Raw genomic sequence first — 23,066 nt, forward strand, 5'->3', positions numbered from 1 at the left:
AAAAAGATACTCTAGAAGGGAAGGTTTGGGCCTAAGCGCTGCGGTGAAGGGGATTGGGATGAGGATAAGGTGAGAAGCGAAGCCGATGTTGGGAGAGGGGGTGGATGAGGGGAGGGAAGTGGATGAGGAGCGCGTGCATATAGGCCCTGAGGTCTGGCCTTTCGGTTCCCGAACGTACACCGCGGTTGCAAAAAAAAAAAAGGTAAGACCCGAAAAGTTGCACTCAGCTTCTTCTCGGAAGCAGCTTTCGCTCATGTTTTATTCACGCAGCCTCCTTGACCTCTCCCCTCGCCTCGTCTGCCATCACTCGGTTACTCTCACCCTCAGTGGAACCTTCTTTACTTCCGACAAAGAATCTTCCCCGGGGCGTGCTCCGCAGATAAGAATTACAGGGGACAGAAAGCAGCCAGGCGCGGATTCAACGGGATTACCTGGCGCGCCGCGCGACGAGTCCACGCGGTGGGCCCTCAATACCCTCCTCCGTTTTCCCTGGCCCCCTCCCCTGCCGACCCCCTCCTTCTCCTCCTCCTCTATAACTCGGAACCTTCTGCATCTTTCGTCGTGCTTTCTGCGGCGCGTTTTCCGCGCTCCTGCTTTTTCAGCCATTTGGGCGTCGCTTTCTTCTTGAAACAAGATTTATTGGATCGGCAAATGCCGCGGGATTATAGTGTCTCGTGATGACCAAGGCATTTGGGGCCGTCCTCGTCCGCCGCTGTCGTTTTCGTCGTCGTCGTCGTCGCCATTTTGCTCCAGGCGGAATTTTTGTCTGGGAAAGTGGGCTCTCTCGGTTTTCTCCGCCGCCGTATTCTCCCTCTGTCTCTATATGGTCCCTCTTAACACCCTTTCTCCCCTCCCACCCCCCCCCCCCCCTATTTTCCAACCCTCCCACGAGCCCTCTCGTGCATCTCCTTGATGCCAGAAAACGGCACTTATATGCCCTTCACATCCACTCGGAATGTGCGGCTGTATCGACCGCTGAAACAGGCAAGAAGAAAACGATAACCGTTAATAAAAAGACTAAAGGTGCTAGGAAAGATACGAGATGCGTTGTTCGCGGCCAAGATCTCGAGGCGCGCACACTGTTTGGGATGCGGCGAATAAAGGAATGTTCGATGTTTCTTTCTTTTCTCTTCGCTGTGCCTTAATTCTGTTTTCGTTTCATTTCATTTCTTTTTATCTATTTCGCAGAAAGGCAGCGCGCCCTGTCGGAGACGGGCGGAAGAATAAGTGGCGTCATAAAGTGGAGGAAGCAGAGGATGCTCACAGGGCCCTAAAATACTGCGCGGTAAATAATGGAGTTTCAACATGAGCCTCCTGCGGGCGTTCGCCTGAAATACGTCCGGTCCCGCTGCGAGTACCAGCCGGGCCACTCTGACTGTCGTGTCGAGCGTTCCAGGAATCAAGAAAAAGGGAAATGAGGAGAGAGGAGGGACGGAGGCAGGAGAGTGGAGGACGAATTTATGGCGGGGCTTGTTGACAGTGGGAAGGGCGTATAACGCGACCGCCTCCGCTATGATTTAGAGTGAAGCCGGAGCGGCGGACATGCGAGCAGTCGGGATGAATTCGCCGGTCCCATATAAGCCACTCCGGTCGCATGAAACGCCAGTAAGATGTATGCCGACGCGATTTACGCCTCAAAGTTTGCTTCTTGCTCTGGCTTTACTTTTATTAATTTATTTATTTGACGCGGCCGCTTAGTTTCAGTTATAGGACCCGGTTTCCGTACTTTGTTCATTTATCGAAGCTTACGTCGTGGGCATGTTGGTTGCGTTTTAGGTCAGGTTACCGCAAGACCCAAGATATGAAAACTTACGACCATTGCAACGTTGGAGAGGCGGATCTAGTAGCGAGAAATTGAGCGAATTGTCTGTGCGCTTGCTTCTTTCTTTCATTCTTTTTCTGTCATGACACACTGAAGATATTTGGCCTGCAGATCCCATTTACCATCTATACCGGGGCCAAATAATGAACACCGTAGACTAAAAGCATATTGAGCGCCAGCAAACAAGGACGGAAGGGAGACGACACCAATAGCGCATTGTGGTGACGTCTCCCTTCCATCCTTGTTTGCTGGCGCTAAATATGCTTTCAGTTTACCAACACGCCCAACAAATGGCAATACCGTGGCTATAGTGCGCCACTTGTAGAACCGCGTCAAATTCCTCGCGTAGAAAGCCCGTGTTTCTTCATTTACACCGCAGTACAAGTTTATGTTTAAACATTTCCGCCAAAGGCTCCTCAAACGTGTACGCTGCGGAATCATCCTGGCCTCAACAGACGTCCTAACACTTTCATATCTAGAAGTGCGATTACTTAAATCCAATAATGTGTACACATTTCCGACAGTGCACAGCTCTCACCGGCACCCCTTGCCTCTCTATAGCGCGGGGACGGTCGAAAAAAAGAGCCAGTGAGTACAGCGATCTCCGTCATTCCAAATCCCGTTAGCATCGCGCTCGCACGTGTGTGAGGAGAAGTATGGATGGTGGAAGTGGGAAGAACTTTATACTTTCTATTACAAGGCTAAAACGACATTCACGCGACATTGCGGCCACCAGGGGTTGCTCGACAGACAGGAACGATATGTGACCATTTTCGATAAGTGATATGTCAAAAGCAAGAAAAAAGAAAGTGGTGCGGGGGGGGGGGGGGGGGGCGACGGGTACGCGGCTTATTATTTCCGCTGGCTGATCTCGCGCCTGCATTAGTATCCCGCCGCCGCCGCCGCCGTCGCTTGCGCAATGAGCGAATCTCTTCGCTACTTTCTAATCGAATGCGTCCCCGTGTGCGCGCACCCGAGCATGCCTCTCAGTTGTTCCCTCCTCCTTCGCCAGCCTCACCCTCGCTCCACACCAAGTGTGCATGAGTGCATGCTACGGTGGCTCAGCGGAGCCGACCGGCACACAGCACCATCCTTCGGATCCGATCACGTGGCCAGCGCTAAACAACGACCATACCATCGACGTCCGCGGATCGATGCTGCAGCGGTAGAAAGGGCGGAGGAGGAGAAGGCTGTCTCGGTCTTTTTCTTCACCACGGTTCGGGGTCTCACGCTTTTCTCTATACCCGCCCTGCTATCTTCCTTAACTTCTCGTTTCGCCTTTCTACGTTGAAAGTATTGCTTTACTTCTGCTGTTTTTTTGTGTGTGTGTGTCCTTTAATTTCTTCATTTTTCTTTGGTGCTACTACCGATCCACCTTCTCATTCTCGCGCTCTACGGCTCGGCGTGGTGGCGTGGCGGTCGATTTTTGTTCATCCGCGTCTTCATCGTCGCATGCTTTTCTTGTTTCTTTTTTCTTCTGTCATTCCAGCGTGTTTCTCTATTGTTTTGTTTTTCTTTTGCTTTTTTATTGTCGATCTTCCATTCGCTTCGTTCACTTTGCCGGAGCTGTCTTGCTCTTGTCATTATCGCCATTATCTTTCTGCGCCCCTTCTCTTCCTCTCGCGGTAGGGAGGGGGGGGATCTTTAATTGGGGAATCGCTAATGAATCTTCTCCATTTCCGAGAACCAAGCAGAACTAAAGAAGGACCGATCAGCCATTTCGGCGACCACTCCCCCCTCTCTACCTCAGTATTTTTTTTTTCTTTTTCCATCACCGAAGGGCGACCGTCCATCGTCTCAGACGAAGACGACAGCGTCGTCTGAGATCAGCCCAGTTTCTCCGTTGCTGCGTAGAAGCGAGCTACAATGCTTCTTGCTCCACCCGGTATAGCGTCCAACGCTTCTCTTAGTCTGGTCGCACTGCGGTTCTCGCAGTGCTTATTTCGTCAACTCGCGATATTCGCTTAGTTTTCTTCTTCTTTTTTTCTCTTCGTCACATTCCCTCCTTTTCGAAACCCTCGCCGCTGCTAATGGGGGTGTCGTTCCTGTATCGCGACGCGCTCGCTCTCCCACCGCGCACTGTACGCGGATCCAACAACGCTTCTCCCGAGGCTTCACTCATTATACGGACCGTGTGCCGCCTTTTGCTCGCCGTGGCAGCAGCGCGCTGACCCCGTCTCCGGGGAAATGGAGACCGCGCCGCCGCTGGGTGAATTCAGCTCTCGATATCACCTTCTTCTAGGTTGCTTTCGTTCTTTCGTTCTTTCCGTGTTTCTTTATACAGACATACACTTTTTTTCTTTACACTGGTTGTTCCCGCTTATGTATATGCCTTGCGAAAACGACAGCCTAGCTTCGAACAACTCCCGACCGCCACTCGTATAACAAAGCGTGGAAGCCGGGCGCAAATTGATTGCGTTCACAAAGCCACCAGGGAAAAAAAAAAGACGCGAGAAAGAAATGAATCTGCTCAGCAAGGCAAGAAATGGAAACGAAAATGGGGGGAGAGTTCTTCAGAGCGACGGTCGTGGTACAACCAGCCGTGTTCCCACCCTCCTCCTGTCCCTCAATTTTATTTTCCTTTAATCCCCGAATTCCCGTTCTCTACATTTCTTTTTTGTTCCTATTTTCTTTTCGTCCCCACGGTACTCAAAATCACTAACCTCGTTTTGTTCACTGATGAAGCCGGTGCAGAGGCACGGGATATAGACTCTTTCCGGTGTCATTAGCTGCCACACGAAAATGAACGAAATCTACTTCCTCGAAGTTGTTATATTTTGCGGCCGAGCACGACAGATCGAACGTTTCGAAAATCCCAATGAGGTTCAACGAAGGCTCAATATTATTCGACATTGTTACCGTTTTCCTTCTTCCAACAAGTTCCAACTTACCCTAATCAATCCTTATTAGCTTTATCACATTACGACTCTCGAGTGGCGTATCAGACGTCAGAGAACTTGGAGCTACCCAGCTAAACCTATCGCTATGAGCAGTCCTTTATTTCCCTGGAAATTAAATAAACTGCTATTCTAATGGCACGTTGCGTTTGGCAGATTCAACGGAGCAGTGAGGAATGTAAAAGTTCCGACGGACAATGCGGCTGCTTCGTTAATATCTTCAGCAGTTATTTGTGTTATCATACTCTCGTGTTTTCTCACAAATGTACTGTAACCACGCGACGCTACTAATGCGGCAGCATCTGTGTGCAGTGGTTAGCTGAAGGCGGCTTGCACTTTTTTATTAACCTGTACTTAGTTTTACTATTTTGGCCAAGTATTACTATGCTTAGTAATATTGTTCGCTTGTGAGTGAATGGAGGGTGAAAAGGCCAGCCAACCGGGCACGTCCTTGGTTAACCTCCCTACCTTTCCCTCTTCATTTCCCTATCTCCCTTTTTAGTGAATGTACGTTTCATAATCCTCAAAAGCGTAACATGGTACCAAATATATTCTTCAAAAACAAAGAGGGAGACAGGAAGATTGGTAAGAGCACGCGGGTTCAATTTCTTTTCGTTTTAATCGAACCCACGGCATTATAGATGATCTTCTCTCGTATCTAGTTCTTAAAAAAGTTCAGCATCTCTTTGCAACGAACGCAGTACACGTCCACAAGCGTACAGAAGCGCACAGCTGTGACTGCCGTTCACTTATAGACCCGGGTCACCAGAGTGAGCTTCCAATTTGTTTCTCTCACGCCACACTGGGCGCGAGGCACACAGTGCCATTCTGAAGGACGGTGCCTCGAGAAGCTCGGGAATCTTCCAGCCTTGTGACACCCGAAATTAACCGCGTATATTCAGCACCATCCACAGTCCCTGTGCCATGGACGCAACAAACAGGGAAGCCGCCTACAGCGACCCATTTCTTGTAGGAATCGTTTCGTAATGTGTATTTCATTCTTTTTGGTTTCGTTGATTTCCATGTGCGCCTAATTCAGATTTTCCTGCTTATACGTGAGTCTGCGTGAGTGCTCGTGTGTGTTTCCGTTCAGTTCATGATCCTGATGTTGCGCATCTTTGTATGCAGAATCGCCTTTGCGCAATGGTAGTCATAGGCAGCAAGTTCCAGAAACCGGAACCTCATAATCTAGGGCGCTGTTCTAAAGCGTTTGTTCTTTTTGCTTTCTTTTCCGTTGCCTTCTGAACCCGTGTCCGCCTACGTCAGCGCGTGTGGGGAACCGAATACTTGATGCTCTTTGAAACCTGGGGAAACATATGTGCAAGCACGAGGGAATGGTGAAACAAGCGGGTGCCTCAGGAAACTCAATATCCCGGTACGATTGGTCGAGAAAGACAAATGGCGGCTAAAAGTAATCAACGCTTAGAAACCAGTGCACAGGAAAAAGTAGGCGTTGACAATGAAGAAAGCGAAATGACAACGACCGCAGGGAAGGCAGCGCTTTTAAAGTCTTGCCCAGCAGAGTAACATTGACGTTGCGTAGCAACGTTTTGCAACTTAAGCATACTGAAGCGCGACGAAGTTACAGCAAGGTTTCACTTGCTTCTCTAACTTGCACCGTGACCGAATCTCTCCAACGACCGCTACATTCTCTCCCTTCTCGGGGTGCACTGCAGCCGCTTATGTTACCTCAATCTACTCTCCATTAATAAGGAGTTGTTTCATTCTCGAACGACCTCTTGTCGTTAATAGTTACTTGCGCTTCTGTGTCAAACTGCCTGTGCTTACATTAGGAATGGCTCTATTTTTATTTTTACTTACAGCGGCTGCATGCGCTGACACACAGAACGCTCATTATTGTGGCACGTTTGAAAACTGCTTTCTCTGGAGCCGACGTAAAGAAAAAACTGCGGAAAAAACTTTCCCCCGACTGCATCATTTATTTAAAATGCACTAGTTTTTCGTTTTCCTTTTTTCTTCTTCTTGACTGACGCATAGTTAAATTTGAGATCTGGCTTTTAATGACGATAGGCATTGTGTGGTTGCAGCACAGTACCTTGCTTCGCTTGGTCTGTCATCATAGAATGCCGCTTAACAGTAATGAAAATCTTTGTCACCGAGCGGTGTTCGAACTCGTGTCTCTTTGTTTGGGATCCAGGTGTTGCAACCCCTTCACCACTAATTAATTTCCGCTGGCAGAATACTGCGATTCTTCAATTTGTAACGTCTTTAATAAAACAAAAATTATGGGAAAGTCCTGATTGTTTCAAGCATTGGAGGCGTGTTCGGAAACCCCATAGTTGCTGATGTCTTTCTTGGCGGTTGCCATGGAGGCCTGCTCCATCTTCATCACTGAAAAATTCGGCGAGCTTCGCCCACAGAAAAAAAACGCGTTTTTCCGATTGCTGTGGAGGTCGAATCCAATCGTCCCAATGAGGCTGGCTGGGTTTCTCGCGGTATTCTGCCCACGTTGCGCTTTCGAATTTCTTCCTGACTTGCAGTATCCCTATCCCACATCCCATGTCTTCTATAGTGGCTTGTTACTGGCTTGTTGTGTGCATCCCTTCATTTGATTCGTCACTGAAGAACAGCGCCTGTCCCGTTGCTTCTTCTCCGTCTCTTTTTTGCGCTGTTACTTTAAGTGAAGAGATGTGTCTCGTGTGGGGACATCATTCTACTCGTGGCCAGAGCTCTAGTACACTCGCGTTCCGCGACGTAGTTTTTATGCATCTCGAAGCCCCAGTTCGTACATGCTTTGCGAAGGACAACAGTCTGGCGTTGAAAACGCTGGAACGTTATGCGCGACCGTGAGAGGCAGCTAACGGTAACAAGCTGGAGGAGTTAGTACTGTTTTGTGTTTAAAAATAGGGTGCTTAAAATTCTCACAAAACGAGGAAAAAAACGACGAACATTTCTCCATTCATCGCCTCGTTCCTCGTTTTCAGCGCCTTTTTCAACATGAAAAGGCCGATTTATTGAGGCGCGTGAAGCCACAATTCTAATGTGATAAGCCATAAACCACGAACCCGTTCCAGAGAAACTCTTTGTGAATGTGCAATTTCTATACACTCTAATCTGATTTCAGCACATTGTATAATAACATGAACGCGTTGTGAACATTGTGTAACTGCAGAGGTAAGATACTAGGGGGAAAAAACGATTTCTTCTCGACTTCAATACTTCGAGTTCGTTTTCAAAAGCAAGGTCGTTTCAACATTTTTTCTTTCGCACGAACGTACGCACACACATGCCTACATACCATTGCACATCGGAACACGAATCATATAAAGGCTATGTCCGGAGCTCGTGTATAAAGCGCCCCTTTAGAAAGCTCGGTTATTTATACAGGTTATCTATCTCTCCAGAAGAAGAATAACACGTACTCTAGAGGCAATCTCTTACTCCTAAAAATTCACAGCGCTTGTCGGCTTAAGCAAACTGCACAATGAGAAAAATGAAACGGGCTTCCGCGAATAGCGACAGAAAGAGCGGTGGAACGCGGCCAGACAAATTAAACAAAAAGAAAGCACTCACTTCCAACGATGAGAAAAGATTTAGCGGATGGTATAGCTGGCGTGTCGTCTATATTTCTGAATACGGATAAGCCTCTCGACTACAGCCACACTACCGCACCGGTTTCTCCATTACGAGAAATTGCATACTCTGTCATTTCAGTCTATCTTCAACGCTTAAAACACGCTAGAAAAAAAAGAAAGGAAGAAAGCTGTTGCGAAGTTTTTTTTGTTTTCTTTCTTTCCTTTTCTACTTGCTTGTGAATGGAGGAATTTTCGTGGCTGGCCGCCAACTGCAGTGCACTTGACGACGGCCAGCGATAATTACTGCGCTACCTCATACTTTCTTTGCGCGAACCATATTTCATGCTGGATGAAGCTTCAGTTGAAGTTTTACAGTAACAATAAGGCTCGTGTGTACTCTATGGTCTTAGACTATATGACGTTTCATTCAGGGCGTCCAGTGGCGATGAGGCCGGAGACGAGGTATGAACGAGGAAGTTTGCTGATGTATGAGGGTACACGGTGGCTTAAGCGACATCTTATGTTCTATAATATAATGGTACTTTCGAAGCACCAACCACATGGTTAAGGTTACGCTCTCGGTGACTAACCGCATTACGTTAGTTTCTTTTGTATTAGTGTTCGATAAATATGCTCGCTAAAACTTAAGGTTCTTTAATTAGGCTCTTCTTGTTGGTGCTGGCGGTAAAACTCGAGAAAGTTCTTAAACTCGTTGCCTCGGAAATGAGCCGATCCGTCGAAAGTTCGCCCTGCGCCTACAAGGACTAGCTTTTGTTTGAATTCGAATCTGCTGCCCGCGTTTTCTTTACCCATTTTTTTTTGTGCTGCTTTTTTTCGGCTATGTCGAGCTTTTGTCACAATTTTTCAAATTCTTTTGAATTTTGCTAGCTACGTTCATGATTTATTGATTCTTTGCTTCTCAATTTTTTTTTTTTACTTTATGCTCCCGGGGATATTTCTGCCGCAATTTTTGAAAACTAGATTTAGAAGTTGTGCCCTAAGGAATGTTTCTTTGTTCAAACGTTGGCTTCAGCCTAAGACGTCCATTGTTCGACTACTGTTTTGTCAGGTATAGCAAAAGAAAATTGGTGCGCTGATTATCTTAAAGCAAGAGATTTCAACTCCAGGACTCAGCTCCTATAATGTTAAGCGGTCTTCATATAAGGCGCTTCTAATTATTGTATTTCTTTGTTGCTTTATCTCTCGTGCTTGTCATGGACTTCATAAATCTCGTTTTCATTACGCCGGCTCACACTCTCAAATTTGGTCTCTCGGAAGCCCTTAAGTGTGGTACATTTCTTTTTCTTTCTTTTGCGAATCGTCAAGCTTATACTTATTTTTGCTCTTAGAACAAGCGAAACCTCGTCTCTAAATATTAACGAGACTGACGCATGCCATTGATTGATTGATTGATTGATTGATTGATTGATTGATTGATTGATTGATTGATTGATTGATTGATTGATTGATTGATTGATTGATTGATTGATTGATTGGAGTTTAACGTGCTAAGGAAAAACTGGAGACACCACAGTGGAAGGTTTCGGATTATTTTCTACGCGTGAGGTTCATTAACCTGTGCTTAAATTTAAGTACACGAGTGTTCTTGTAGCGTGCCCCAAGTGAAGTGCGAGATCAGGAGTCGAACCTGCGACCTCGTGCTAAACAGCAGAACGCCATAGTTAGTGAGTCAATACAGGTGTGTGTAGAAGCACGTACGTATTGCGAAACTCGATATTCGATTCTTCATTAGGTTAAAACTAACTACGATGGCGAAATTAACATGCAGCGATGATAAGGCTACCTTTGACAAAATTTCACTTATCCAAATGACTGCCAGTCTTTCTTGGGCACTTGAGCCATTTTTATACAATTTTTGTACCACAGCGTGCTTGCACCTGCCGGCGCCCATCTCGACTTTGAATGTTTCAACACGGACTGGGAAAGGCAGCTAAAAGCTTTGTTGACTTTCAGCTTTTGGAACATGGCTACTGGCTAGTGGTTAGATGGTCACGGCTGAAAGGGGAGAGGGGGGGGGGGGGAAGTGTTACACACAGCTCACTCTCGGCTTGCTTCCAATGTTTATGAAACCCTCGGAAAGTGTCCTTGTCCTGATTTCCTGGCCTGTTATTCCGTTCTTCATCGTGACGTAGGGTTCAACAACGCGACAAAAATTAAGGCCGACTTCATTTAGCAGCGGCCGCATAGCCAATGCTGTGACGACAAAAATGAAAAGAAAGAAAATTGAGGGAGAAGACAAAAGGCAAAAAGTGTCAACGATAATGAGAACGAAGCGTGCTGTAAATAAAAGATGCACCCACTAAAAAAAAAAAGAAATCTGGGAACTTGTCCGCACTCCACGCCTCTTTCTCATTTAGTTGTTAAATAAACAAAATAAAACACGAGCAAGGCCGTTGCGTGCTCGTGCCACTCGGTCTAAAGGGCGCGCACGGATTGTCGCCATTACTCACAGGAAAGGCACAGGTATATAGGTTGCGGGTCACGACCAGGCTCAGCACTATTTTTTAATATTTTCTGCTCGCGCGCTGTAAGCGCCAGCCAGCGACGCGCGGTCGTCAGCGCGGCGCGTGCTTCAACGTTGACGCCTACACCGTCAACGAGCACCGGCGGTTGGGGCGTGCGAAGGCGGCGCGGGCATAATTACGCGATTCTCGGGCCTTGCCCCAGTTGCGGCCGAGCCAGTGGCGCGGCGTTTCACATTTCTCGCGTGGCAGTGGGGCGCGCACACTCCGTGGCCTGACGTCGCCAGCCAGTGGCCGCGGACCCCGCGCAAAGTGCGCGACCGCCTGTGATCTATGGCGGCCACGACGACCTCACGTTCGCTCCGGGCATACCTGTGTACTCTCGTGCCCTCGTTTTAATTATCGACTCGTTAGGGGCTCGTCAGTTATTAGCCGCGGGTTCGCGACGCAGCTCTGCATGTCGGTCCCGACAAATCTGTGCAGCGTCGCCCCAAGCCACGCAAGTGTGCCGAGGAGCTCAAAACTGCGCGCGCGAAAGTGTATCCAGTTTCATTCGGGTCTTCCGTAACGTGCCTGCGACTGTTGAAAATCCCAAACCTTAAAACAACGAGTTTAAAAGCCTGCATCGTAACCTGGTTGCCATTCTTTGACAGCGCGTGATCTGTGCGCTGATCTGTACCGCGTGAGGCTCGAACGGTGCGCCCCAATGCGCGGTTTCTCGGCGGCGTCCGACGAAAGTTTTCAACTTCCACAGTGTTGCACACATGTTTGTAGGCGGCGCCTACTTTTTTGGTTTTTGCATTGCCCTCGGATCCCACCGCTCCCCGCTAACGACTCTAACCTTGCGCTTCATGGCCGTAGCTCTGCGCAAATGACTCCATCATTTCGCATATGTATATACTGTTTTGCTTCGCTTCAATTAGAACTTCGCATTGATAGAAGCTTCGAACAAGTTGCGTTAATTCTCCGTGTCCCTGAATAGGTGGACGTGCTGCGCGGAGGCCTTGCTCGGGGCGTGTCCGCCTCGTGCTGCGCCAACCTGCGTGTTAGAGCTGGAATCAGACCGCGATTTTGCGAAACGGTCGTGTCGCTGGAAACTTAACGGGAAAGTCGTGTTGAGTTTCCATTTGCGACCGTCGCGGCGACGCTCAGTGCGTGAGCGTTTTGGCGCAGGTGAATCGCGTTGGCTCCGATCTGAAGCACGGACGACCGAAACGTGTGAGCTTAACACATTAGAGAAGAGAAAAGCTTGCTCTTTCGCGATTGCAAGTTGCAACAGCTTTTGGCATTATAACGTAGCGTGGCGCCAACGTTAGTGCTAACTAACGCCTAAGTCGTGTTGGCAAGCGCTTTCTATCGACCGTTCCAGACGTCGCGTGAATTACGCAACCATAAATGCATTGGCACCTCTGAAACCGTCCGGTTAACGGTGTCCTATGTCTCATACAGCGTGAACGATCAGCAAATTCGTAACGTATCCGCACCCGAATGGAAGACGGAACGTTATTAAAATTAATATACTCATTTCGTTGGTATTTCACCGCGCATCTGTAGACAAAAACGCGCCAACACTAAACACTGCTTGCTTTTGGGTGTGAAAGCTTGAAAATAACCTTTACAATCCATGAAAGGCGGTTCCCTGACACACCCTGTCGCTGAGATGGCGAGACAAGTGCGGTCTCAAGTCGCAGTTGTCATTAAAATTAAAAAAAATGGAATGCATCGTGAACAGGTGCAACGCAGATGATCACTAGAGTTGCTTTGACATGATGTAAAAATCCAGTTGTTGGCCATTTAGGAACGTGCGTCCCGTGACAGAAAGGTCACGGATGTAGTTGCGAAGCGACGCGATGAAGTTGCACCCAGCATCAAGCGCAATGAATGCTTTAATTCATTTGTCGCAAATTAACTTAGCTCGTTAGGCAAGTCTGTATTCTTGGGGAGAGATGTTATTCATGTCTCTGGCGAAATCTCCTTGGTTTGGCGGGCCAGCGAAGGAGGTTTAGATATTGCAAATGGCTCGGAAAACATCGCGTGATTTCTTGCTCGGGACTTGCCATCACAAATTATCGTGTATGTACTAGCAGACGCTATTTGGACTAGCACGCGAAGCCCTTTTTGTGACTCCGAAATATCAGTGCAGGAATTAGCATCGTGTTTTGTACGAGCAGGAAGGCTGTCGCGATGTGAAAAATCGCGCACTTTGCTGATCTGTCAAAATTGTTTTTGCTTCCTCTAATCGATTCAATTCCTTTATTTCTAGACTCTTCGTTTAAAACTTTCATTTCGAGTCGGTATGTAGTTAATGTACTACTATGTGCTACTATGCATCTTGAGGGTCTTAAAAATAAATAAATAAATAAATAAATAAACTGTTCTCTGTGTAATGGCACGCCCACGCTTTCAGCGAACTACTTCTCGTTCGCGCGCACCTTTTCTTTAGCGTTACGCCAATTCTTTCATTTTTCTCTGGATTCTAATCAAAACAAAACACCTGCACGCTCGCTCACGCAACGTGTTTCGCAAGTACACGCGGTGGCCCGACGAGGACGACATCGTGCGCTGCGCGCTTCGCCGCTTACTCACCGCAAACGCACTGCGCCTTAAGAAGAAATTCTACCTGGCCATAAAAAGCACTTCTATGTTTGTCGTGGCCTGATCGCTGCCGGCTGGAGCACGAACCCAAGATAGCGCTTCTTCTTTGCGCCCTCTCCGCACTTGGGCAGTAAACCCAAAGAAGAATGACGTAAACGGCGCGCATGATTGGCAAGGAGGACATTGAGACGGCTTCTACCTGTTTGTGCTTTTCCGGGCTATACCTTGCCCCCATGTAGCAAAAAACGCCGCCGGCGCGCGGCCTAGCTTATACGCTTACGTGCGTCTGTACCTGCGTGCATGTGTGTGCACATCCGTCGTGTATACCCAGCGAGGGCTCTTCTCCGCTCCCTTCACGCGGCCGTTACACCTTCTATCAGTTTCTGTGCTCGCGCGCGCCTAACACGGGAAGGGTGTTATACGCGACGCTGCCCATGATCAACACGGTCCGGCCGGCTCCGAGCACCGTTGCTAATCCGCCCGCCGGGCAGAAGGACCGTCTCGGACTATTCTCTCGCCGCCAACCAAGGCTCCCTTCTTTTTTTTTTTTCTCCTGCTGCTGCTGCTGGTGCCGCTGCTGCTATTCGCGTTGCCTTTTCTACGCGACCGCTGTGGGCCGATGTGTTCTTCGGGTCGCTGGCTACGTGGGCGCCTGTCTTCCCGCACGCTGGCTCAACTCGAGAGGCCCCTGATAGGATTACCGGCCTTTCGTCTCCTGCCCGTCCATCTCGGACTTGAGTGCGCAAGCACCCCCGGCCTGTAGTATAGCTACGGCTTTCTTCGTTTTGTGCCCGTCGCCCCCTCGGCCCGTTCCTTCCGACTGTGTCCATTTCTCTTCCTCTGCGGCTCCCATAACTTATGGAGGAGATCTCTCGCTGTGTTTGCGTGTGCGTGTCCACGTGGACATCGACGCCAGGTTAGCTTTCTTCGTGCTGTCTGTTTTTTTTTTTTTTGGCAGTGACCGCAGCATTTCTTTCTCGTCCGTCTGTTCACGTTTGTTTTTCTGTTTCTCCGAGATACACGCACGTGCGCTTTTTTTTTCTCCTTCGTTCATTTACGGACATCCTTGCACGGCGTAGATCTTGTTCCAACTTATGGCCACAACGTCACGCTATCACTCCATCACTGCGGCGACCTTTAAGAAGGCATCATTTGATGTACAAGTCGAGATAGAAGGACAGCTTAGAGATTGCTAATAAGCATACATGACAAAAACAGATAAAAGTTACGCGGCGTGGTTTACTTCCTTCTTTTAGTCATTCTTACTCGGCAAGTCAACTTGTTCTTGTTGCTTTCTGTTGTTGGTCTGTTGTTCAAGTTGTTACGTAACTCGAGGACAAGTTCGAAAGTTTCAGAGCAACATGTTTCCGGCCCTTCTGTTGCAATTGTTTCGGGAGGGGAAGGGCAGGGGGAGGGGAACGAAGGTAACCGGTCAATCACGTATTAACGCATGTGATATGTGAAATATTTATTTAATTTATTTACAGTTGCTGCCTTATCACTGTGAGACATTGCAAGGGGTTTGGTACAAACATGAATTATACAGGCGATGAATCATAGCACATGTAACAGCATACATACAGCAATGTATACAAAACATGATACTCTATGAGTAAACAAGGAACAGGAGAAAATACTACATGCGTAATCATCATAACGAAGTACGTAACAAAATACGTGCAGAAGGGTACACACAAATGATTAAATTATAGCAGCACACAAGTAAACAAAAACACTAATGGCCTATATAATGAGGGATATTATGGGGATTAGGCATCGCCGGCTTCGCTCACTGTGAGCTTTCCTGACTTTTCGATAAGGCTGCCTTGTCAGAGCCAAATAATATTAGGTCGTTTCAAGCGCCTAATATTAAATAAATAATAGTTGAACTCGTTTGCTATGCAAACTGATTTTCACGTACTATCAGTTGCTTATGTTAACTGACAGCGACGCGCATAGGGAGTAGGCGACGATGCTGGAACAGCGCCCAGTCTGAAACTAGAGCAGAATTTGTTCAATGGCACATGGAAACGGTGACAAATAGCGAAGAAAGAAGAAATCTGAACATCCTGACAGCCGGCTTTTAATTTTGAAGATGATGAAAACCTGAGTAAGAACTGCAGGAGGCGCTTTTTACTACATTGAACTTCGGGTACTTTGCAACCTTCAGTAACCTGGCACCTCGTTGATTTACATGGCAGGAAAAGACATCATTTTCATTTGTATCCGTAGAAAGGGAGTAGCGGAAAGCTCCAAAGTGCCAATGCGCGTTCTGGAGGCAATTGCTCATTGCCGTATAAATCTGTATTGGAGCACGTTCGTCCCTGCTGCCAGACAAAGACCCTGTTGGTTCCATTGAAACCAAGTTTCGGTGACAAAAAAAGACAGTGAGTTAGTAGAGCGTGCTGCATAAAATGAAAATATTGACTTCTGGAACAAAATGAGCGACATTGCTGACGCATGACCGGGAGGGGTAGTGTTGTGTTTGCGAGAATTAAACGATTCATGGGGCTAAAGGGGCCCCATAGCGAGGTTTGGTCGGTGCGTGAGCCACGCGGTGACGACCGTGCCTGAAACCTATTAGACCAATCTACGCAGAGCAAACAGCTGAAAATTCAACGTGGATTCCGCTCATCTTCCTTCTCGGAAAATCCGCGCACGCCGCCAGCAGCGACGACGTCACAAGTCGTCTCCACGTCACACAGGCACTGCTTGCAACGTGAAAGAGAATGGAAGAGGGAAAAGGAGGTTGCGACGTAAACGCCACGGTGAACCCTCGGCTCGTACATGCGTAGAAGGCAGACGAGCAATATCGCTTGCAGGCCCTGGTCGATGCTTTGAAACGGGAAACGCATTTATTTGAGACAACCAGTGTACGTAGTTGCCTAGGAAATTGCCGTAAAGGCACAGAAAAGCTTGACAGAGCGCCGGTCACCCGCTTACACGCATATGAATGACCAGTCATATATAAATATGAACACTGCTTCAAGAATGAAACGCATCGTGATTTTTAAAGTGCCATTAGACACAAGATGTGTATATTGAGATGATTTGCACACGAAAATAAAGAAAAAAGCCTTATACACGGCTATAGCTAAGAAAAAAGAAGAAAAAAACACACTAGTGTCGCATATGCCAGTTACATAAGATAAAGGAAGGAATTGAAAGTGGTGTAAAGTTAGCATTGGATTTTTAAAAGGTAGACATGCATTTTCCTTTTAAATATATGAATGGAAAAAGCTTTCTTCAAATAATGTCATTACGGTGGGGCGTTCGTTAAGGAAGTCAGGAATTTGGTTTAATAATTTTTGGGTGCCATAATTAGTACGAAGCGTATCTTTCTTCTAGAGAATGTGTCGTAAATTGTAGCTGTGATCTCTCTCTAGAAATTTATTTAAAACTTCAGTTGGGTTAGGTTTAACTTTGTGGTATACAGCCATATCAAATTTTTTGTACCAGATGTTATTAATTATTAGCAGTCCATGCTTTTTCGAAAAGTGGTGTTGTATGGGATTTGAAAAGTGATTTTTTTTTTTTTTTAATGAAAAGAGATTTTTGAAAAGTGGCGCTGTGTGATGGGAGAAAGCTTCCTCTACGACAACGGTAGCTCGTCTCATTGCACCGTCGCCCTTTGTTTTCTTGTCTTCCCCGCATCGTTCAACCTGTTTAAAGCATTCTTGGTGAAGAACACTCCCTTTACATCCTCCTTAACCAGAACATTGACCATCTAGTGGGAGGAGATATGCGAAAGTCCGCAGATGCGCTTGATGTGTGTTTCACTCACACGAGATAGCGGACGTCGCCCCAGAAGTGAAAATAAAGCAGGCACGTGCGAACAGTGGTCGCTGCCCTTGTCACCGTCTCTTCCTTGCTGCATACTCGCTGTTTGCGAGCGTATACCCTCGGCTCAGTGGTGCCATGTGCGGGACTTCGGCCATCTTGCGCAGGGCAGGCTAATGGTGTCCGAAAGCCTACTTCCTCTATTTTGCCTATCCCCTAATGCAAGCAGGCGACGGTCTACAGAATATATACCGGACGGTGCTTTTCAAATTGGCCCTTTCTTGGAAACTGCATCGTGAGTACAGTTTAGGAACATTTCTCTTCAGCACATGCTCGACACGTCTCCATGACAAGTCTGTCCGCACTTGTGCCTGTGCTGCCAAACGAGAGCTTTCATTAAAGGCTCCGGAAAGAAAGGGACCGCAGTTAACTTCAATCAGTTCGGTAACGTTGATGTAATACAAAGCAAGAACTTTCACCTTGAAACAGCTACGTCAAACGATTGCTGAATAAAGTTTTATGCAATAGAGCCACAAATTTCACCGCACGTGCCGCTTATACGAGCACTTTGTGGAGATGTCTCGACACGTTTGACTCACCACTTCGAAGCGAGTTCTAACTTCGCCCTTTCCTCTTAAGTTAGTAACCACCCAGAGGGGAGACCGCATACTTTCGTGTTGAGCTAAACATTTTTCATTTTCGGCGTCATCATCATCATCAGCCGCAGCATCATCCTGCATTTGAGTTGTCTTGAATATCTAAGGTGTACTTCCTCGCCTTGCTAAAGGATACCCTTTAAAAGAAAGCGTGTCGCATGATGAACCAGCGGCGTAACTTAATACCATGATGCTCCCTTTTAGAATATTCAAGTACATGAGGGCCATGTTCTCATGTCTAAACAGTCTGAAGGAGCTTAGAAAAGCAAGCAAAGAACTTCACTTAACAACGTTTCAGTTGATACTTTGTCACTGCAATATCACTGCAATATCGCTGAAAATATTGCAGTTAACTAGGCAGCACGATAAGTGCATAATAAAAATGTTGGAGTGGAACTTCCTCTATCACAACGCGTATTGCGCGCATTTCAAAACAAACTTCAGTGCTTGGTTACAGCGAAACATGGTTAGACAAAGAAATCGAAATATTAGGATGTATTCGATCTATATGAAAAGCACTGGCCGAGATTCATTAAAAGCGTCAACGTCTCACAAATAGTACGTAATAAAAAAATTTTAACACAAAGCTACCTGGAACTCTGCCACTGCCTGGCCAGAGACACTTGTCAAGACGTAGACGCGTTTTGTAAAGACAGAGCCTCGGGTTAACTTGCTCAAATTCTTCTGTTCCAGTCTCCGCGGTGCCCACTACTTTCTAAACCAGGAGACGTGCTGCAAAAGTATAGCATACAAAAGGTGTAATCGCAAAAAGAAGTATCAGTGACTTAGATGTAATCAACTTCTCAGCGTAAATGGTGCCATAAGCCACGATCGTTCAGTAAGTGGAAATGACCTCCCTACAAATGTCGCACATGTATCGCATAGTTCAAAACAAATATTCATCGTCTCCTCGCGACCAGCGATCTCACCTCTTTCCCGAATGACTTATCGTCCCTTCAAGGTTCCTTTTACCTGAGACAAATCGACGTATTTTGACAGTCATGCCCGCGAGGATAATCACTGCAAGCTGCAGCAATGGTTGGACAATGCAATGCAAGCAGCAGGGCTCATTCGCTTATTATACTTAATATAACAAAGCGCCAAGCAGCACACTAGCAGGTCATTTCCTTGCACTGTTCGCTGTGGCAGTATGTTTGCACCAGTTGCGCTACTTTCCACAAATCACAATCATTCATAGCAACCGCAACATACTCTGCAATTAAATCAAGCACGTGAACATAATATTTTACTAGTGACGATTCCTAGCCAGCCATAAGCCAATTAAAATAACGTTCACCCTCATAGCTCCAACGCAGATGCAGCGACTCCGCAAGCTGGTCATGCACTCTGTTGCATAGGCTGGTGCGGAAGTGGCAAGTGTGAGCCGTCGGAGACTGCAGTTCACTGACCGATCTCGCAGACCTCAAAGAGAGTTGCTGCGTCGCTGATTCTGACGACCAATCCGTCGACGTTACCCATCGTGAAGTAACCAGCCTATGCACTTTCCATTTCTCAGTCGATTACACTGCGATCCTTGAGGACTGCCTTCGATAAAGTGTACTTTTTAGCATGGTCCAATGGTCATTTCTCTATTGGGCCTCCTCCCTGTCCTCGCAAAGGGCATCACACAACGTTTTTCACGTGTGGGGCAATCTAACTGCGCCCTGCAAATATATGAATCCATTTCGCTTGATCAAATTTCTTTCTTATCACCCACCGTTCATGACCAGTTGATCCCGGTGATAACGTGGACGGAGGGCCACTCTGACCACTGACGAAGCGTGAAATGGAAGAGCAATGGAATGGAATCGAAATAGCGCTGATAGAAATACGAGTCAGACTCGTAGCTGTAGTAGCAGTATGAATTGAAGTGAACGCAAGCATAGTAAAAACGAGGTGTTGTGCTAGAGGTCCCCTATTTGAATCCTGCCATCCGACAATTCCATTTGTTTGTTAATTAAAGCCAACGTCTTTCTTAGTGACTTTACCACCACTACTCCGTATCGGGTATGTTTCAAACCTATTTTCTTGGCCGATGTCGGAGATAGTGCGCAGCCGCGCCAATAAAATTACATCATTTTCAGGTTTGGGCTTTGTTATTGTTTCGCGCTTTTAATATTTAATTCTGTCAATATTTAGGATAAACGACATGCGCCGTTGGTGCTTTGTTTCATGACAATTGTTTGTGGGCTACCATTCTCAAGATTTTGAGGAATAAATTATTGTTTCAAAAACGTAAGACATGTTATGAGCTAGTTTAGTGACAGAATGGTATGGCAATATAACCTGCATACACCGCATGTTATAGAGCATGGCGTGGCATATAGCACACATATACCTAAATATACGGGGAACCTCACGGTGACAATGACGATGACTGCAAAAATTCGCTTGGAGTGTCCATACAATTGCCATCAAAATAATAGAATTATCTCGATCAAGCGTCTTGTGCTTCCAGAACAGGGCGCCCTAAGCTGATTCATCTCTAATCTGTGCAGCTTCAGGACTTGCGTTTGTAATGATGGAATGGCTCACTCACTCACTCACTCACTCACTCACTCACTCACTCACTCACTCACTCACTCACTCACTCACTCACTCACTCACTCACTCACTCACTCACTCACTCACTCACTCACTCACTCACTCACTCACTCACTCACTCACTCACTCACTCACTCACTCACTCACTCACTCACTCACTCACTCACTCACTCACTCTCACTCACTCTCACTCACTCACTCACTCACTCACTGCAGTTATTGCAGCTGCGCCGCACTCCTGCTAAATGAATTTCAGTAAAACGGCTTGCTCACTAGCAGACTCACCTTTTACAAAACTGCTTGCCAAACGTGACCAGCGCACTAAGTTTCATTAAACAACTCACTCACCTGTGTGTTATGACACTTGCGCACCGTTCGCTCCGGTTATTAGAGCTGCGCGCGCCGCCACACAATGCGCTGCTATACAATGACAGGACTGCCTCTTTAAGACGGCTAGCTTAACGATGTGCTCACCTGTCAGAAAACCTTTGACCAAACGACTACGCGGCACAAGAACTCTGAGCACGAGCGTCCGTACCGCAAACACTCAAAACCTTCTCGCAGGGCAACGGCGGAGGTCGGCACGTCTGTAATTATGAAGAGGAGACGCAGGACGTGAGTTGAAGAGCAAGAGAAAAAAAAAGAGAAACGAATAAGTAACGAGCTTTTAGGAGGAACCAGAGCAAATATTGGCTGTCGAGATTAAAGTTCTTGCTCCTTCTGGAGCCTTTCTAAATTTAATTTTTCTCCTTTTCTTAAGCTCCGAAATGCTGACCTATTTTCTACTTCATTATTTTAGACCATTCACGTGCCTTTAGGGGACGGCTGTGGGAGCCATGTTTACAAAATAAAGTTTGTTCTTTTTTTTTCGAAGATCGCCCTCTTTGAGTTAGCGATGGCGCGTTTGGATAAGACTGGAACATTTGCTTTCCTCTTCCAGATTAGTGCAGATGTAGGCTTTTCGGAGCGGGGTACGTCTGAAGAGTGCGGTCCCCTGTTTTCCTGCTGTCGGGCTCTTTTCTGAGACGCAGTGAACTTTCTGTTGTACGTCTTCGTTTTCTGTTGTTTTTCTTTGGGCGCTAAGCCGCGGGAACATACAACGGCCATGGTATTGCCGGCAGACTGCTTGTGCGTGTGGTGTGCGTGGGGTGTGCGCTGAAACTTACTCGAGTATGTTGAATTTTGATGTACTTCTTGGAAAACCTCGTACTTCTCCGAGAAACCTTATTTAAAATGGTTGCTTGTACATTATTTGTATGTGGTAGCGAGGGGCGTCGGCATAGCATGTCCTAGTCCAATTTATTTTTTGGAGGACAAGAATAGGTACGGAGGAGGCCGATTTTTTCAGCTCTTATGGTTTTTTTTTATTTTCTCATTTTTACGAAAGTGCCCAGAAGTGTGCAAACGTCTAGTGTACACATCTCTTTGAGACCACTCTTCTTTTATATGATCCCTTACTTCCATGCGGCTCACAAGTATTTCTAATGAATGTTGAAATCTCAGCTTGTATAGATTTTGTTCTGAATTGACGCCGATTCGCCTATACAAACTTTTACCACTCTTCTGACAAACAAAGCGCAGTGATTATAATGCGTTCCTCGTGGTTGCTTTAGATTCGCATTATCAGTGTGATGTAACATTGCCCATAGAGAGAGAAAGAGAGAGAAAAAGGAAAAGAGAGAGAGAGAGAGAATGAAGAGGAAAGGCAGGGAGGTTAACCAGATATGAGTCTCCGGTTTGCTACCCTACACTGGGGATGGGGGATAGGGGTTAGAAAGATGACAGAGAGAGAGAGAAAAAAAAAAGAAACGGACGCGCACACATGGAGACATACACACAAAAGGCGTTCCAGTTAAAGTCGTTCACACAGGCCGGTAGATCGCAAAAAGCGCAAAAGCGCTTGCACGGCCTTCTTCTGTGACGGTAGGTCCTTTCGATGTTGCAGAATTCTTTTTTCAGATAGCGGTTGGTCGTCCAGTTGGTCTAGTTCCTGGCTGAGGCATGCCCTCTGTGGACTGTACTCCGGGCAAGTGCACAAAATATGGCCAATTGATTCTTCATGGCCGCAGTGGTCACAGGTTGGGGTGTCGGTCATCCCTATGCGGAAGGCATAGGCTTTAGTAAAGGCAACGCCCAACCAAAGTCGATATAAAAGCGTGGCGTCTCTACGGCGAAGCTGTGATGGCGCTCGAAGACTTAATGTTGGATCAAGTGAGTGCAGTCGCGGATTTCTTAAATGTGGCTCATTCCATTGCGAGGCGGTGCACTGCCGAGCAAGTAGGCGGAGCTTCCGTGCAGCGTCAGTTCTAGAAAGAGGAATGGGGACGTGGCGCTCCTCAGTATGGGCTGAGCGGGCAGCGTGATCCGCCCGTTCATTGCCCACAATCCCGCAGTGACTTGGAAGCCACTGAAAGGTTATGTCGTGGCCTGCATCACTGATATGGTGTAATGTCTCTGTAATATGGAATATTAGTTGTTCATGTGGTCCGCGTCGTAGAGGTGACAGTAGAGACTGCAGTGCCGCCTTCGAGTCACAGAATATAGTCCATTTGTGTGGCGGTTCATCACCAATGTGATGAAGAGCAGTAAAGAGCGCTGCGAGCTCTGCTGCTGTCGATGTTGTCGCGTGGGTCGTCTTAAATTTGATTGTTGTAGCTTGCGCTGGTATGACGATTGCCGCCGCGGAGCTGCTTGGAAGGACAGATCCATCAGTGTAAATATGCGTAGAGTCACGGTAGTTCTCGTACAAATAT

The 23,066-nt window shown here is 47.0% G+C and overlaps 1 protein-coding gene and 1 long non-coding RNA gene across 3 annotated transcripts in view; one reads left to right on the forward strand and one right to left on the reverse strand.

Moving 5' to 3' along the window:
• Rdl (Resistant to dieldrin) overlaps window positions 1-23,066 on the forward strand; it is a 225,350-nt gene that overhangs the window by 147,578 nt on the left and 54,706 nt on the right. The gene's annotated exons all lie outside the window — the stretch shown is intronic.
• LOC135898155 (uncharacterized) overlaps window positions 20,788-23,066 on the reverse strand; it is a 64,833-nt gene continuing 62,554 nt past the window's right edge. The window contains exon 5 of the long non-coding RNA XR_010563275.2: window positions 20,788-20,900. This is a non-coding gene — a long non-coding RNA (uncharacterized lncRNA). The remainder of the gene's footprint in view (window positions 20,901-23,066) is intronic.

Source organism: Dermacentor albipictus, chromosome 3 (genome assembly GCF_038994185.2).
Source record: "Dermacentor albipictus isolate Rhodes 1998 colony chromosome 3, USDA_Dalb.pri_finalv2, whole genome shotgun sequence".
NCBI lineage: Eukaryota > Metazoa > Arthropoda > Arachnida > Ixodida > Ixodidae > Dermacentor > Dermacentor albipictus.